At 37.6% G+C, this 19,076-nt stretch overlaps 1 protein-coding gene across 2 annotated transcripts in view; it reads right to left on the bottom strand.

Moving 5' to 3' along the window:
* The window catches only part of LOC121383349, a 43,229-nt gene extending 25,736 nt beyond the window's left edge, over window positions 1-17,493 (bottom strand). For both annotated transcript variants that reach the window (XM_041513327.1, XM_041513328.1), the window contains exon 1: window positions 17,317-17,493. The gene's annotated coding sequence lies outside the window, so the exon portion shown is untranslated. The remainder of the gene's footprint in view (window positions 1-17,316) is intronic.
* Window positions 17,494-19,076: the final 1,583 nt, after the last annotated feature.

The raw sequence follows: 19,076 nt of genomic DNA, 5'->3' as shown, positions 1-19,076 counted from the left end.
AGTAAGTTTTGACGCGGTAGTGGCTGCTGTATCACAGTCAATGTACTGAGATGTTAAATGTACATTTCCTGTTTCCATTGCCCAAGACACAGATTACTGCAAATAGTTACTAAGAAAAAAAAACTTGGTATGGTTTTCTTCATACTGTGTGATATTAGTGACATCACATTATTTCAAATACATCTGATTGTCTCTTTCATAATAGTAAGCATAATGTATAAGCCAGACCGTCTACTGAAATTAACACCAACGAAAGTAATTTTTGATGCACTAATTGTTTAAAGTCTGATATAAACATGTTTTGTTGGAAAAGACGTCTTGGAGATAGGTCAGGAATAAAAGATCACACTCGTGTCAGTCAGATACCATTTATCGTGCTACTGAGTGTTTAAAAACGTAACCAAATCACTGCAGCTAGTTAGATACATTTTGAAATACAAGTAGTTCATTGTAAGATGAATGGTATGTAACGTCCAGTTATGTAGTGTTCTCTATTTACAGGGAGCACTGCGCCAAATAACATCCGGTCGAAGTGCACGCAACTTTTGATACCGCAGTTAATACTACCAGTCCTGAAAATGGTTAAAAATAGAACAGTGTTTCACTGTGTTGTACACACAAATAGTTTTTCCAAGCAATTTTATGCTATCCATTACCACTCTGTCAAGTAAATCTATGTAATATTGTGCAAAACCAAGGGCGACAATAAGCCAAAAACGGTTCCACTTTCTTCAGTTAATAATTTGGGTTAGGTGTTGTTGTATTCATATTTAGGGATCACAGTTTAGTTGGTATATTGCATATATATATTTGTTTTATCCAAACCCGTTAACATTATCACTTGCGGCCTAATATAAACGCTGATCAAACGTCTTCAAAGACTGGGTAATATACCGCCAAGAGCTGACATATTCCTTCTAATCACTATAAACATAGCCATGGTCTCTGACTAACATACTTCTTGTCATGTACTTGATGATTACCTTCAGGATAACTTTGGTAATTTCCTCCCAATTAAAGTAAGCACCACATTTTAATTATGGCCGACATATGGCGTATCCGGACTAACTAATACAGGAAACGCCCAATTTCAAACATTCCGATCAGTTCTGTGTTGCAAACAAAGAGCTCTTTCTAAAGGATGATATTAATTTTGTCACCATTACATTTTCATTATTTAGAACCAACGCGCCAGCTGCTAATAAGAGGTCATTAAATTTTCACATTCATTTAGCACCAAGACAATGACTATCTTTGTTTTCATGAGCCTTTTCATAAGGTTTTCATGCGGTAGCTAAGCAACTGAAGACACTTCATTATAGATATGAGGCCAAAGCTGTTTTCGGTGGGACATTTACATGGTGGTCATTTAGTTTGAATTCCCCCGAGGAATGGCGAAAGAAAACACCCTCACCAAACTGATGTTGGCAGCGTTAGTCAATCAGAAGCTAGGATACTTAACTTCACCTATTTAATACGACACTGTAGTGATGGACAGGGCCTATGACGTGTAATGGAAAGGGGGTGGGGGTGGCACAGTTACTAAGGTACTCCAAATGATGGGCATTTGTGGGCCTGAAGGGCCGGCATTTGTTACGGTGGGTTCGGAGGGTGTGCTTTCCCGAGAAAACGTTCAGGTTCATGTGTTTAAATACGATATTTCCAACCTTCTGGTCACAATAACAGAGAACAGGTGGGGTGCCATATTTCCGCGTCTCGTCCTTGATGAACTCCATATAGTTGTGTTCAACAAACAACGATCGTTTCAGAAGAGCGAGGGAAGGGTGTTGTACAATCGACCCATCCATCCATCCATCCATCCATGTTAACAACCATATTGTATTTCTCATTTTTGATCAGCCCTATTGGACGAGGAAACTTCACGTCATATGGTGGTGACCTTTATTTTGTGGTTATGTCCTGTTCGTACACGTGCCTTTGTTTGACACCCAATAGCTTATGCGTATTTTTGTGTTTGAGTTCATTGATTATAAATTAGTTACGAATGTCCTAGTTATTGGTGCGGGAACTGGTATATTGAACGCCGTGGTATGTGCTATCATGTCTGAGATGTTGCATATAAAATATCCCTCGCTAATAATGGGAAAATGTAGCTGAAGTTTGTTTTCTTTAACGACACCACTAGAGCACATTGATTAATTAATCATCGACTATTGGATGTCAAACATTTAGTAATTCTCACACAGTCATGAGAGGAAACCCGCTACATTTTTTCTAATGTAGAAAGGGATCTTTTATATGCACTTTCCCACAGACAAGAAAGCACATACCACGGCCTTTGACAGTTGTGGGATATATATATATATACACACACACACATAAGAGATCTAGAGACACTGACACTGTTGATGGTGCCTGTACAATCTGTTTGAACATTAGTTCCTGAGAAGCACAGGGATGAACTAATTTCTCTAAGCACTAACCATTAATCTCTGTCAAAGATAACAGGCGCGGGTCAAAGTGGATGGTGTGGAGGGTGCATTCCATCTCCTCCCCCTCGATATATGAAGTGTCCTGATAAATCCAGTGTTTGGCAGGTGAATACAATTGCATTTATTGATTTTAGTGGGAAACGTATCCTAATTGTTCAGCTTGATATTTCCGTTGAAGATTACCATATAAATAATATATGTTAGTGTACTTTTGAATATTACAGGTGCCCTTTTTAAATGTTGCATCGCCTCCTCAGAAAATATCCAACATCTACCACTGGGATGTTGGGATCAATGTGTGTCGAGTGAGCTTGAATCATAGTGGGATAATAACAACCAAGCAACTAAATCGAAATGAAATGGTTAAATACAGGTTTGAAGATTTAATGAGAATTACGTGTTTCGTTTGTCATACCTTCCACGATTCTATTACTATAATAGTACTATCGAATGCAAAAGTGTTCCGTGTTTTTCACACATATTCTTGTATATATATTTTTTTTTTAATTAATAAAATCACGTTTCTTAATTAATCAAAAGTTTTAGTGTACATTTTTTTGTTGTTGCTGTTTTGTCAGCCATTAATTAGCTAGCACTTGCCGGAATATCCTTGACGTGTTTTATTTGTGTATTTTGACTAGTATGACTGAAAAAGGAAATGTAGAGATGTTGCCAGCTATATGTGCGATACTTATCACATAAAAGTGTGCGATTAAAAAAACAACCAACTGTTATACAAAGAGTTGAGAGAGAGAGAGAGAGAGAGAGAGAGAGAGAGAGAGAGAGAGAGAGAGAGAGAGAGAGAGAGAGAGAGAGAGAGAGAGAGAGAGAGAGAGACTGGTGTATTTTGAAAACGCTACATGCTAATATCTACGCCGAGATTTAAACCCATAGCGATGGCATTGTGCGCCATTACTTGTTACATCGTGGCATCTTAGACCACTAGAGAACACGTTAATTTTAAATGTGTACTTTAAGCTGTACAAACAATAAAACCGACTGATATGAACTCAACAAAAATAGCCGATTATCCTGAATCACAGGTAGTATAGTTATTGTCAGAATGAAACACAAAGATAATCATTTACCATATCCTAATGCACGCTTCTTGTTATTCCTATCCGTGATACTTGCGATTGTGACTACCGAATTATTTGATAAAATGTTACTGGTAAGCAGTATAAGGAATTATTTGGTAACTATGTATGGTGCACTCTTGTGCATACTGATGTTTTATTTGAAGCGCTTCTTTATTAATAATGGAATAGTACTATGTTTTGTACTAATTACACAAAATAGGACGCATTCCCACCTCCCATAGCAATAAACGCACTATACATTCTATGCATTAATGCCTGTTAATACGTAATACAAAACTGACTGATTTTTGGAGAGTACTTCAACTAAATCAGAGAATTAATTCAGTTTGTTATTCAATGTAGTTGTAAATGATTTCCCAAACAGCTGTTCATAGTCACATTGGCTAGTATTTCAGATCAAACCTATTAGCTTTCATTAAAAAAAATATATTTTCTGGGAATACACGTTGATTATGGTAAACTGTAGAAATAATTCCAATAAGAATCCATCAAATTTCAGTAATTATATTAACATTAATTATCCCCCCCAAACCCCCCTCCCCCCACCACCAAAATAGACTTTTTAGTTGCGCTATAGGCTAGTTTTAACCTCCAATGGATGATATATAACAAATGCATACTGTGACGGAACATGCTCTTAATTTGTTTTCGCATGTGGCGATATTAATTGTTTTAGAGGGCCGTGTGCAGTTCCAAATTGCACTTAAGCCCAGATGGGCAACTTGTTACGTGATACCTTTGCGCGACGGTCGTCTAATACACACCCAGCGCAGGTGTGGAGGCCATGTGGTCAGTAGTTACGTAATAACTCCGCTAGTGCTGTTTATGACCAGGGGATTGCTCGCGGAATGGCGACAGCCAGTCTGACGATCAGAGAAAAATATGCCGGCATGGTAGCTGTGGAAAATCCACATGATACGTGAGGTACCGCCTTGTACCCCCAGGCGATATTCGCTGTCTCTGAGAGTTTTGAATAAATAGCTAGGGTTTTAGAGATATCGAGCAGAAACATTTGGAAGTATCCAGGGGCACGGACGTCGTCCACTGAACGATCTATATTAGTTCAGACGGGACTTTGGTAAATATATATTTTCTGCTCTGTTTAAATATTTTAATACTGTATTATACCAATATTATTTAGACGGTGCTGCCGGTCATCTGACGCAGTAATCTGTAGGCTCACTGTCCTAAATAATTATAAAAAGCTTAGCCAGTCATCCTAGAGGACCTAGGTAAACTGTAGGTTATTGTCTTTATTGTGATAGGTACCAGTATTAATTCTGTGTTACAAGGTTACTGAATGAGTAGTTAGGGTTAATTAAAAATTAAAAATTAACCAGTTAGGAATAGAGCTGTAATTCCTTTATTAATTAAGTTCCCCTGGAAGCGTTTCTCAATTATCACACGTGTGGGTGTTGTGTCACGGTGAAGTGATTAGCATATTGTGTAAACTAGACACCTAGAGATTAACTAATTAAGTGATCAGTTCTGGGTTGTTATTATTTGTTGTTGTTAATTAACTACTGCGGCAGTACATTTGTCAGCGTAGGTTAATACAGATTCCATAATGTATTGTGTTTTTGTTGTGTTTTCTAGTGAACTAAACGTGCTATTTTACATATACCGTATATAAGATCTTATCTCTGATCATACCTAGACGAGCCACAGCGGGTATAACTGCCTGTTACAGAGAGATCTAATAGACTATCAGTTTTGAAATTTTCGACGACCAAAAGGATTTGTTACATACTGTGTCTAAAAGGTACAAACTGTCTGAAATCTGTCTCAGACTTTTCATTAGCCATTTGTGACGGAACATGCTCTTAATTTGTTTTCACCTGTGGCGATATTAATTGTTTTAGAAGGCCGTGTGCAGTTCCAAATTGCACTTATCCAGGTGGGCAACTTGTTACGTAATACTTCTGCGCGACGGTCATCGAGCTTTTCTAATACACACCCAGAGCAGGTGTGGAGGCCATATGGCTAGTGGTTACGTAATATCTCCGGTAGTGCTGTTTATGGCCAGGGGATTGCTCGCGGATTGGCGACAGCCAGTCTGACGATCAGAGGAAAATATACCGACTCTGGGAGAGGTGGAATATCAGATGATAGGTGAGGTACCGCGTTGTACCCCCAGGCAATATTCGCGGTCTCTGAGAGTTTTGAATAAATAGCTAGGGTTTAGAGATATCTAGGAGAACCATAGGAAGGTATCCCGGGGGAACGTTGTGCGTTTGGACTTTGGTAAATATTTTATTTCTGCTCTGTTGTATAACCTTGATGTGATTGATGTGACTTTACATATTTTAATACTGTATTATACCAATATTCTTTAGACAGTGTCTTCGGTCATCTGACGAAGTAAATCGTCGTCTTACTGTTCTATATTTATACGAGTATTTGGTAATATAAAGCTTAGCCAGTCATCCTAGAAGACCTAGGTAAACTGTAGGTTATTGTCTTTATTGTGATAGGTACCAGTATTAATTCTGTGTTACAAGGTTACTGAATGAGTAGTTAAGGGTTAATTAAAAATTAACCAGTTAGAAATAGTGTTGTAATTCCTTTATTAATTAAGTTCTCCTAGAAGCGTTTCTCAATTATCACACGTGTGGGTGTTGTGTCACGGTGAAGTGATTAGCATATTGTGTAAACTAGACACCTAGAGATTAACTAATTAAGTGATCAGTTCTGGGTTGTTATTATTGTTGTTATTAATTAACTACTGCGGCTGTACATTTGTCAGCGTAGGTTAATACAGATTCCAAAGTGTATTGTGTTTTTGTTGTGTTTTTTAGTGAACTAAACGTGCTATAATAATATATACCTTATATAAGATCTTATCTCTGATCATACCTAGACACGAGCCAACGCGGGTATATACTGCCTGTTACAGAGAGATCTAATAGATATACAGTTAGGAGAGATATTTGGACAATCGTGTTTTATTCAGTTACGGGTATTATAGAATCCCCGTGACACCATTTTTGGAATTTGTTCATAACATACAACGCACATTAAAAGTATCAATAATAAAAACATCACTGAAACTAAAACTCCCTGCATTTTTTTCAAAGCTATTACACTACTGGTGTAACAAATGTTGTGGTATGTACTATCCTATCTGTGTGATGATGCACATAAAAGACATATTGATGCTATTTGAAGAGAGTCACGAATTGAGTGGCGGCAGCAGCGGGTTTCCTCTCTGAGTTCGACGTCATTCTTTTACAACTATTATTCCCGACACCAACAAGAAAGGACTACTGGAACTAACTAAAATGTAGCCACAAAAAAATAGTTCAAACAATGCTACTTAAAATTTGACCAGACAAAAAATATCTTGCTACTATGTAGTCAAATATAAGGAGATTGCAATGTGTATGCTTATTTTGGATAAAAGTAAAAGGGACCACGAGTTAACTCTCTTTAATAGTGACGTTTCACAATTAATGCAAGTTGGATACGCCGTATTTTGATGTTATTTATTTATTTTTAATTGTGTACGAAAACGCCTTCCTAGACTGGTTTCCATCTTCACGTAGGACCGTTATTTCGTGTGGCGTCACCTGGCGTTGACATCACCTCGTTAACTGATCTTATCGGAGGTCGGACTCGGGATGGGCGTGTTCGAAACCCTAGTGGTATATGGGCACGTTAAACCACTTATCATCATGATCATCATCATCATCATCAAGACGAAACAAAAACCCGTGATGGTATAGCCATAAAATCTGTTTATACCAGTATACAATCCAAAGTTTATTACTGCACTTTTCACCCTGTTTTTTTTCAATTGAAATAGACCAACAAGTTCACCTATTGCATAAATAGTCTCGCCCGATATTTTTAGAATTTGTATGCTCCCGAATAACGCTATAAAAGGCGAAATGTAATTGGTCGATATTTAAATTGTTATTTATAGATGAAATGTCACCTGGACAGGGCAGTCCATGCAATGCTGTTAGATCTATTGGCTAGACCTAGTAGAGCTAATTTTAATCAGATTGCCTCGTTAAACGAATATTATGTGACCAGCACTTACAAAAATGGAATAGTGATACAAAACAAAAAACCACAAAAACACAAAAAACCTCAAAACACAACACAAGAAAGAAACAAAAAACCCCAAACAAAACCCCACAATAACCCTACTGAATATAGAGTATTTAAAAAGTATGGGGTATGTGCCACCTCCAGTAGAAAATTTAGGCCTCAGATCAAATATTGTTAATATTGCAACACTTGTTTTTGTTTAACCACACAAATAGATCACGTTGATTAATTAATCATCGGCTATTGGATGTCAAACATTTAGTAATTATGACTCGTAGTCATCAGCGGAAACCCGCTACATTTTTCCTAATGCAGCAAGGGATCTTTTATATACACTTCCCCACAGACAGGAAAACACATACCACGGCCTTTATCCAGTTGTGGTGCACTGGTTGGAACGGAAAGAAACTCAATCAGCTGAATGGATCCACCGAGTTGGTTCGATTCTGCGACGCAAGCACCTAAAGCGATCACCCGGGGGCGGGAAGTAGCCCAGTGATAAAGCGTTCGCTCGATGTGCAGTCGGTTTGGGATCGATGCGCAGTCGGTTTGGGATCGAACCCCGTCGGTGGGCCCCTTGAGCTATTTCTCCTTCCAGTCAGTGCACCACGACTGGTATATCAAAGACCGTGGTATGGGCTATCTGCGGGATGATGCATATAAAAGATCCCTTGATACTAATGGAAAAATGTAGCGGGTTTCCTCTCTGAAACTATATGTCAATATGAACCAATATTTGACATCCAATAGCCAATGACTAACAAATCAATGTGCTCTAGTAGTGTCGTTAAACAAAACAAAAACTAAAGCGAGACACCCAGCCGACTGAGCTAAATCCCGCCCCTTTTGCAACAGATTCAAATTGTAAGTAAAAACAATGCGACGCTCATAGCACGTGTTGTCCTCCTGTCTGGCGTCACAGGGTTGTTAATGCTATCATTTTCTTTCTCTCTCTCTTTTTTTTTTTGGGGGGGGGAGGGGGCACCCGATATATTTATTTATTTGAAAAAGAAAATGTTATTTATACAATTACTCATTTTACTACCAATCAGCTACAGATGTTTTTACTCCGTGTATTTGTAACTTTGACCGGCCTCGGTGGCGTCGTGGTTAGGCCATCGGTCAACAGGCTGGTAGGTACTGGGTTCGGATCCCAGTCTTGGCATGGGATTTTTAATCCAGATACCGACTCCAAACCCTGAGTGAGTGCTCCGCAAGGCTCAGTGGGTAGGTGTAAACCACTTGCAACGACCAGTGTTCCATAACTGGTTCAACAAAGGCCATGGTTTGTGCTATCCTGCCTGTGGGAAACGCAAATAAAAGATCCCTTGCTGCTAATCGGAAAGAGTAGCCCATGAAGGGGCGACAGCGGGTTTCCTCTCTAAATCTGTGTGGTCCTTAACCATATGTCTGACGCCATATAACTGTAAATAAAATGTCCCTGATTTAAAAGGTAATATGTCATAAAATGGGGCAAAAAAGAAGAAGGACTATGTCTTTAACACTTACTTTACACTAAATCAGCTTTATTAGGAAACATTTATTATCGGACCCACCACCACGACGTCGACCACCACCACCATTTTGGGAAATGAGGATTGTCTTGGTGTAAAGCAACCTTCACAATTCTTGTTTAATCAACTGACATTATGACAGGCGGTGAACTTAGTAGGAGTCCACGCTTCCGGGAATCTCTAATGATCGATCGCAAGCGTCAGAGTATGAGAGGGAATCCCAAAACATCTAGATTACATCACTTACGAATCCGCCGGAATCCTTAAAACTTGTCGTCACATTCAATGCTTGTACGCGTATACCTAACCTGTAATAAAGATCTGCGACACTTGGCTGACATTTAAACTACGTTAAGGTGTTGTAAACGATAATCCCTTCCGTCTAAGACTATTTCTAGAACACTTTATTTCTAACGTGTCGTGAGTAACAAGACTTTCCGAGTGTAATATTAAAAAAAAAAAACAGTTCCTCTATAATGACATATTATATTATATTAGTTACATATTATACATGAATATTTAAAAGTCAAAAAGTCAAAACCTACAACATCCACTGATTTGCACTCACTACCATCCTGATCAAAGGCGGATCGGGGGGGGGGGGGGGCAGGGGCCCGGGCACCCCTAATTTTGCGAGTTATAATTTTATTATATATTAATTTATTTTTTTTACGATCCCCCTCCAAACCTCCCCCAAAGTTCCCTTGGCATTTCACCTCATGTCATTGGGGCCCTCCCTAAATGGATTTTCTGGATCCGCCACTGATCATCCTGATTATCCGATAGCAACATTGCGATCCTTTCTCCTCGGGGCTAGGCTGTCCGCAGAATTCCGTTAAGTAGCACACGAGGCGAGGAAAGCATATTTTAATGATGAGTTGTTATGGCTGGGGTAATGACTGTTACGACACTTTGAATGGAGGTGATTCCAGACGAACTATAACAATCGCTAACGACGATCGTACCGCCATAGGCCCTCACACAGACCAAACATAGTTTACAGTCGTGTTCAGGAGGTCGAGCACTTGCGGTCACTATCTCGCTAGACTGTTTTCTGTGCACAACAATAAATGGATGTGGTAGGATAGGTTATGATAGAAACCAGTAAATTGTTTCAAGCGCGCTTGTCCTGCTAGAAGTCCCAATGCACCAAATCAATTTATATTGCCGAAAATGTTAACGTTTACTAATTCAATTCATATAAGCAGCATATCAAAACACCCAGGCAGAACACCAACAAACCGTGTTATACCTCACATTTAAACTACCTGCAAGAAAACAGGTGGTCATATTCCATTAAAGAGATTTTATTAATGTTTTTATTAGGAACCCGTCGGTGGGCCCATTGGGCTACTTCTCATTTCGGCAAGTGTACTACGACTGGTATATCAAAAGCCGTGGTATGTGCTCTCCTGTCTGTGGTAGGGCCTCAACGAGTCCAAAATATTGAAACTCGAGTACTCGTTGGTCAAACTCGACCCGGACCCGAGTACCCGACAGTAGATAATAATGAGACTAAGTAATAAAGTAAAAAGCATTAAGCATCTTAATTCCAGCGCTGAACATAACATGGATGCCAAATCATGTCATTGCATTGCACACATTCTCATAGCCCTGTAATGTAATCGGCTGCAAGCATATGGCAAAATGACGTAAACAATATATAATTAAATGATAATGCTCTTCTTTGCACGGTATCTGAACATTCTATCCAATTCCTTGATGGGTACTCGAGTTCTGTGAACGGACTCGAGTTTTGCTAGACTCGTCCTGTGCCCGAGTACTTGAGTACTTCTGGAGCCTCTAGTCTGTGGGATAGTGGGAACTACAAACAAACCGACGTCAACATACAAATAAACCGACGTCAACGTACAAACAAACTGACGTCAACGTACAAACAAACCGACGTCAACATACAAACAAAGCGACAAAAAGACGTCAACATACAAACAAACCGACGTCAACGTACAAACAAACTGACGTCAACACACAAATAAACTGACATCAACATACAAACAGACTGACGTCAACATACAAACAAACTGACGTCAACATACAAACAAACTGAAGTCAACATACAAACAGTAATGACGTCAACGGACATGTATAGGCGGGGCGCATCTGGACAAATACAACTCATATCCTCTGTCCACCTCTACGTCTGTAATTGCTTGGAACTCAAATAATCTGACATGAAATCAGTTCCAGTTGTAGCCAATTAATAACACCACACACATTTAATACATAGACAAAAACGTTGTTGGACATTACAAACATGAATGATGAAGAGATGAATGGGGAAGCCGCAGTATTTCCATGATGAGGTATCGTTATTGTGTCGGTATGTGGTTTACATTGTAACCAGCCAATCGAGGCACCTTTGTTACGATTCTACCGCCAATCACATACCAGCATTACAATTATTGAATACATATCCGAGTAACTGTATATGTACATGAATATTCATCAATTACTGTATCAATATATTATGGTATCTACCTACCTACAGGCCTTTCCCCAGGATTTTTTTAAGGCGCTTACATATTTAGCATCATTATAACACAAAAATCAAGCCAAAAGAAGTGGGGTAGTGAGTTGAAAACAGTCAAGTGTTTGCCTTCAATCCATCAAATCATGTTGGGGTTGTTTTTGTGGGGGGTTGTGGGGGGCTTTTTTCTAAAAACCCCATCAATTCCCCACCCCCAACAACTTCATAATTTGCGTCATGTTGTTGTTGTTGATTTCAGCGTCGTGTTAAATGCTTGTTGTGATTTCTGCTTGTAAAATACCTAAGCTAAGAATGCTGACTTTACAGTATATTCCATTTATAAAAAAAAAACTACAAAAAAACCCCCCAAAACGTTAATAAAATAAAATTTTACTTTTTAAAAAAAATCCAGCTAACTTATTAAATGTCATCTCACAGTTTAACAAATATATATCTAGCATTATCTAACAAATATGATTATTGTAAACTAATTCAGTGTACGTTTAACTGCAATTTGTATAAATACTGCATGTACATTTCCCGCGATCGCGATCTCAGTGCGTGCTCTCGACCATAGGTACAAAATTAACAAAGACAAAGGAAATAACGAAACTGCAGTTAGGTATTCATTGCTGCAAACAACTATTGTTTTTCTACACATTTACATCAGGATTTACTCCTGTGTAATCGTATTGTTCATGTCCGCAACGATATCTCTTGACAAGTGGGTGTCAGCTGACTCTGAAGCGTGACGTATATTACGCCGAGAGCTTTCCTCAGTTCAGCCAACGAACGTTCTTCCTAACGTTCGCGAACTACTTGATTGGTGTCCGTCGTGTCCATTTGGTTTAACGTGAAGCGCACAAAACAGTGTAGCAAACGTTTTGTTTCCGCTCGGTCTGGCTGAACTCAGCCCTTGGGATAGCCGACATGTCGTTCGGCCCTGAACTGGCATGTGTATTCAAATTGACATGCATTGTCGGTTTGTTTTTATTACTTTGGTTCAAAGACTTTACAAAATTAAAATAGCAAGTTACATATCTTCCAGACATTGAATCGCCGTCACATTGCTATCATACATGTCGAATGCATGCCGTTAAAATTAATAACCTTTATTATTAAAATAAGCAAACATCATAAGGCACACGCTGTATTCTGGATAACACCGTTTCTCGTTACCGGTCGCGAGATCGCTATTATGCTAATTAAATATTTGGTATTATTATGTTTGAGGTGTCGAATAGATTATGTAACCGTTTGTTCACATCAGAAGATAGAAAATGGCTCAGCCAAAATTTTAGCCTGTTGCAAATTTTATTAGCCATTTTTTTGGTCGATTCGTGACCGTTCATTTTAGCAAATAACAACGTAGTTACGGTTTCGATATGGTAAATATATACCAGGATTAATGGTGACATGTTTTACTCAAGAATTTCACCTTCAAAGATGTTTATTCAATTAATAGGTATTTTCTTTGATTTGTCTTGATGCGTAATTCCCAATCATACAGACATTATTACAACAAGCAGTTAACTGGCGGATTAGTAGTAGCCGATCACCTGTACCACGTGACCAACACAAGCCTGCCGACAATTAAAACGGTGCGATCAATGGACCTCAAAGTGACATCTAAAGAATTGCAGAGATACCAAATGGAAGTGTGATAATGTGTGGTGAATGACGTTACGGATCACAGCTCCATTGTTTTGTATACATGTTACAAATTAAGCCGACACGGTCCTGCAGTTAAGGCGCTTACCAGACATGAAGGCGCTTACTTGGCTGGCTAAGGGAGCACGGGCCGTGTCGGCTTATCGCTCTAGGGAAACCCCTGACCTACTTACCTACCTACTTACTTACCTACCTTCATTCCCTCCTACCTACCTACCTACCTACCTACCCACACATCCATCCATCCATCCACCCACCCATCTACATCTGTCTGTTGTCAGTATTTTGTATTATTGTGTATTAACAGAAAAAAATCAAATTAACCAAGGATTTCCAAATAAAATGTACTGTAATTTCTCATCTCCCATCTATTAAAGTAATTGTTCTTGTACGTTCTTGTTTAACGGACTTAACTCAGTGATACAGCGCTCGCTTCATGCGCGGTCCGTCTGGGATCGATCCCCGGCGGTGGGCCCATTGGGCTATTTCTCGTTCCAGCCAGTGCACCACGACTGGTATATCAAAGGCCGTGGTATGTGCTATCCTGTATGTGGGAGGGTGCATATAAACGATCCCTTGCTGCTAATCGAAAAAGAGTAACCCATGAAGTGGCGACAACGGGTTTCTTCTCAATATCTGTGTGGTCCTTAACCATATGTCCGACGCCATATAACCGTAAATAAAATGTGTTGAGTGCGTCGTTAAATAAAACATATCCTTCCTTCTATGCTTAACTGTTGGGAATCGGTTGGAATTTTATCATCGATCATCGGTCATAATTGTTTGGCAGCAGTGACGTAGCGTGGGTTGCCAGCGCCCGGGGCAAGGCCCCGCCCACGTTACGCCACTGTTTGGCAGTAACCGATCAACTTTCGATTACACAATCGGTTAAAATTATATGAACATAAGACTGATTTTAATTATAAAAACCAAGCATATAATGTGCTGTTCACAAGGATAGACCTACAAATCGTTAATTTTACCTTCAATAACTATTTATTATCTTGTAACACACACACACACACACACACACATATTTATATATATATATATATATATATATATACTCCTTGCTCACGATATCACGGGTTCTATGATATCGCGGCATCTAAAAATTTTGCGGTTTAGCACGCGCAAAGCCCCCCTGGTGGCACGTTTATTATTAGAAATATGATGACAGACAAAACATTGTTTTTCCCGTTAACCAATTTGAAAAAATGTCAAAAGTTTTAGTAAGTATTCATAGTTTCACTGTTTGGTCATAAAATAACAGAGTGTGATTTTAGTAACACCCCCATGCTTATAAATAGCCCCAGTACCTAACATACCCGCATACTGTTCTGCTCTGACAGCTATCAGACTGTCGTCTGGTTGTTGTCAATCAAAACGAGGCTATACACGGTCACAGTGTTACTATATTTAGAACGCGCGACCTCTAGAAAAGTATGGAAACATTTAAGGGCCATGCCTATATTTATTGGCAATTTAAACAAAACACATAACTTTTAATATGTTCTATTCTTGGTTTCACTCGATAAATATTGATTATATAACTGCTGAATCTCATTAATACGATGAACAAATTTAAAAAAATGCCCACACTGTCTTGCAGAATAATAATAATAATTATTACCAACTTTTCCATTGGAAAATGTAAATATGTTACTACAATTGAAAAACGAAACGTTTTAAGTTGACTTTTCTTCATTCTTGTGTTGAAGTTAGTTTACTAGACATTATTACAAATGTGTTTACAAAAAGCCATTTTTGACCCGTGCGGTCCACCGTATTGTAACGTTTGCGATTTACCGCGATATCCTGGTAACCTCCCTTGAACGAAAACCAGTGCTATGGTGTACTTCCATCAACTATTTTAATGTTAGAACTTCATGTATTTGTCAATATAATGACATGGACATGATGCAGATATAGCAAAAATTGCAACCCAATTATATGTACCTTCATATATGTTAGTGCATTTCTTTATTTCTTCCAAATAGTTAAGTACCGCGATATCATGGTACCCCAGTATACATATGGAAAAACATGTACCGATTCCATCATCTAAACAGGATGAAAATAACAAATATAATTGTCCCCACATAATCGATTATAGATTATTATAATCGATCATCACATTAGTTCAAGTTCAAGTTCAAGTTCTTTATTGCCTTAAGATTTACATCTTATCAGCATTAATAATAACATAAATATAAATACATCTATATACAATATGTACAAACAATGGTGGATAATAATAAATAATATAATTAATCATTCAATTACTTATTTAATCAATAAGATAATTAAGTAACATCGAATTAAAATATTTATATGATCAATAAATAACAATAATTATATTTCACTATTCATTAAATTACTATAAAATTACACAATTTTTTTTTTATTCTATTAATTAATTAAAGAATTCCTTATTATATTTGCCGTTATTAGGTATTTCCCAAGATTGTTTAGGTCTTTATTATTTCCAGTGGTTAAAAGTTGTGAAAGTTTAAAAACGCTGGTTCGCATATAGTAATAACTTTTTATATACTTTTTTCTTAGGTCGTAATATTGTGGACATTGCAATATAAAATGAAACTCATTACTGTTGCAAAGTGCACATACTCTTTCCTCTCTGTTAATGTTCCTGTATCTACCAGATTTGATATTTAATTTATGTTCACATAATCTCATTTTTGCTATTTCTTTTAAATATTTTCCTTCTAATGGTTTAGTAAGGTAAATTTGTAATTTAAACTTCGTTTATCAAATTTCGATACAGAATGCCCTTAGGCGTGGTAATTAATTTACTAAAACAATGCTGTTTAAAACTATCGCATAATCTTTCCTTAATTACATTAAAATAATGGTCCTCAACATAGGTTAGATTCCATATATAGTTAAGACCCAACATATTAAGTTCCCTTCTAACATTCGTTAACCAATTATCTTCATTCTCATACATTTCATCATATACAGCTTTTAAAATACAATTACTAGTATTACGTAGCTTTATCCAATACTTGAAGATTCGCAGTTTTCTTATTATTTGTAAAGGAAATCGACCTAATTCACTGTAAACAAATTCAGTACAAGTTCCATTCCGTATACCCAGAAGCTTCTTACAGAAATATATATGAATCTTTTCAACGTCCTGTGCGGAATGGAAACCCCATACTTCAGACCCATAACTAAGTATACTATTCACATAAGTATCGAACACTGATAACATGGTTTCCATATTAAAGTAATTTTTACTACATACATTGCGAATTGAAAATAGAGCTTTGCGTCCTTGTTCTGCGAGTCTTTTTTGGCAGCGACTGAATTTTCCGTTATAAAAGAATAATAGGCCAAGATATATAAATTCATTAACAACTTCTAAAGAATTACCGTCATAAGACCATTTTTCGTTTTCCCTTACTTTGCCTCCGTTTCTAAAAACAACTATCTTTGTTTTATTAATGTTTACAGTTAAATCCCATCTTTTGGAATAATTTGAGATAGCATTAATTAGTTTCTGAAGTCCTTCTGGCGTTTCGGCTAAAAGAACCATGTCATCACCGTACATTAACAGGAAAATAAGGGCAATTATCAGTTAAAAGATGCATTTCACAATCGTTAACATACATAGAAAATAGAATCGGAGACAAAACCTCTCCTTGAAATAGTAGACCCATCAATTTTAAAAATTATAATCGATTATTGGTACATCACAAAAATTTGGTGTATGATATCAACATGCGATGGTGATAGTTATTAATATACTCATTACTTTCATTCTGTATCATCAAAGTAATTGTTTTAGTCAATCTGTAAAATATATAGCCTGCTTTTCCAGTTAATTTAAAGAAACTAATAAAAATATTTATGCAGTTTGTAAATGGCGTCAGTTAATCAATCTAGTTACAAAAAAGAAAAAAAAGGACGAAAAAAACCCCAACAAATAAACCTGACTGATATTTTCAGTCATTTTATAAAATTTACTGATTTAAGAAATTGACTGTAACATTAAAATTTAAGCATCTTACCTCGAACTTAAGTTAGCGACCAGAAAACTGAAAGTACTCCGTACTAGACGTGCCAGACACACGTTATTTCCGCCACCCGAACTCCGTGGATCACTCGACTCACGTCGTCAACTAATCACCCAGTCTCTCGTGGCAGCGCTCGATGACAGCAGAGCACGCGAACACGCAGACGATAATATCGGCCAATCCCGCGCCAGGTAACTCTCATTGTACTGGTGCTTCAAGTTAGACTGGTACCCCCACGGAGGCGGAGCACACAAACCAATCACGTCGTGCAGACCATGGGATTACACAATCTGATTAAAATTAGTTCTACTGGTTTCACCAGTAGATCTAACAGCATTGCGTGGTGTCCAGGTGACATTTCATCTATAAATATCAACTTAAATATCGACACTTCGCCTTCTATAGCGTTATTCGGGAGCATACACATTCTAAAAAATATCGGGCGAGACTATTTATGCAATAGACGAACTTGTTGGTCTATTTCAACATTGAAAAAACAGGGGGTAAAGTGCAGTAATAAACTCTGGATTGTTTACTAGTATAAACATATTTTATGGCTATACCATCACGTTTTTCTTTCGTCTTGAAACGAATTTTATATAAAATTTTATATTGAAATTAGTTTCCGGCATACTTCGTAATTCACCCGAATCATTTCGTATACCCTCGGCATAATCCCGAATGTTTTCAAATTCTTTTCAAATCACTGGCATGATTTTGCAAGTAAGGTTTTGATTGGTCGAATGAAAGGTCAACTGGACATGAGCTTCAACGGACTGCTGTTAGATCCACATGTAATAGTGGAGCTAATTTTAATTGGATTGGGGATTACAAGGAATCTTTTAAAACATTTAATTTTTATTATTATTTTTTTTTTTTTAAACAACACCTGATCTATCGACAGCTATTTGGTGTCTGACATGTCATAGTTTCACTGTTTGGTCATAAAATAACAGAGAGTGTGATTTTAGTAACACCCCCATGCTTATAAATAGCCCCAGTACCTAACATACCCGCATACTGTTCTGCTCTGACAGCTATCAGACTGTCGTCTGGTTGTTGTCAATCAAAACGAGGCTATACACGGTCACAGTGTTACTATATTTAGAACGCGCGACCTCTAGAAAAGTATGGAAACATTTAAGGGCCATGCCTATATTTATTGGCAATTTAAACAAAACACATAACTTTTAATATGTTCTATTCTTGGTTTCACTCGATAAATATTGATTATATAACTGCTGAATCTCATTAATACAATGAACAAATTAAAAAAAATGCCCACACTGTCTTGCAGAATAATAATAATAATTATTTGGTGTCTGACATGTCGACACAATTCAGTCGAGAGAAATCGATCCTTATACCCACCGCAGTAGCCCACTACCAAGTTACATCCTGACCATTGCAATTTTACAATTTTTAAAATTGTTTTTTGCTCATGATACCCAAATGCCTATATATATATATATTATTAATTGCTGGGGTGTTGTTAAACATTCAATCGTTCATTCGTTCGTTCGTTCGTTCGTTCGTTCTTCCTTCCATTCATCCATTCCCAGTACTGACTTTCACCCGAAGCAGGATCCCCAGAACATCCTTTAGATTGAAAGCCTTTCTAGGTATAAATCATATACAACTTGCTTTTATATCAAAGGGTAAATCGGAGTCCTTTATTGTTGTAGGAGATACTAATTAATGTCTCTGTGTATACGTGAAATACTCAACGTACATACATGGATAACAAACGTGGG

The sequence above is a fragment of the Gigantopelta aegis genome, chromosome 10 (genome assembly GCF_016097555.1).
Source record: "Gigantopelta aegis isolate Gae_Host chromosome 10, Gae_host_genome, whole genome shotgun sequence".
In the NCBI taxonomy this organism is placed as follows: domain Eukaryota; kingdom Metazoa; phylum Mollusca; class Gastropoda; order Neomphalida; family Peltospiridae; genus Gigantopelta; species Gigantopelta aegis.
Note: the sequence above shows the minus strand (reverse complement) of the source record. Positions and strands in the feature narration are given on the sequence as shown.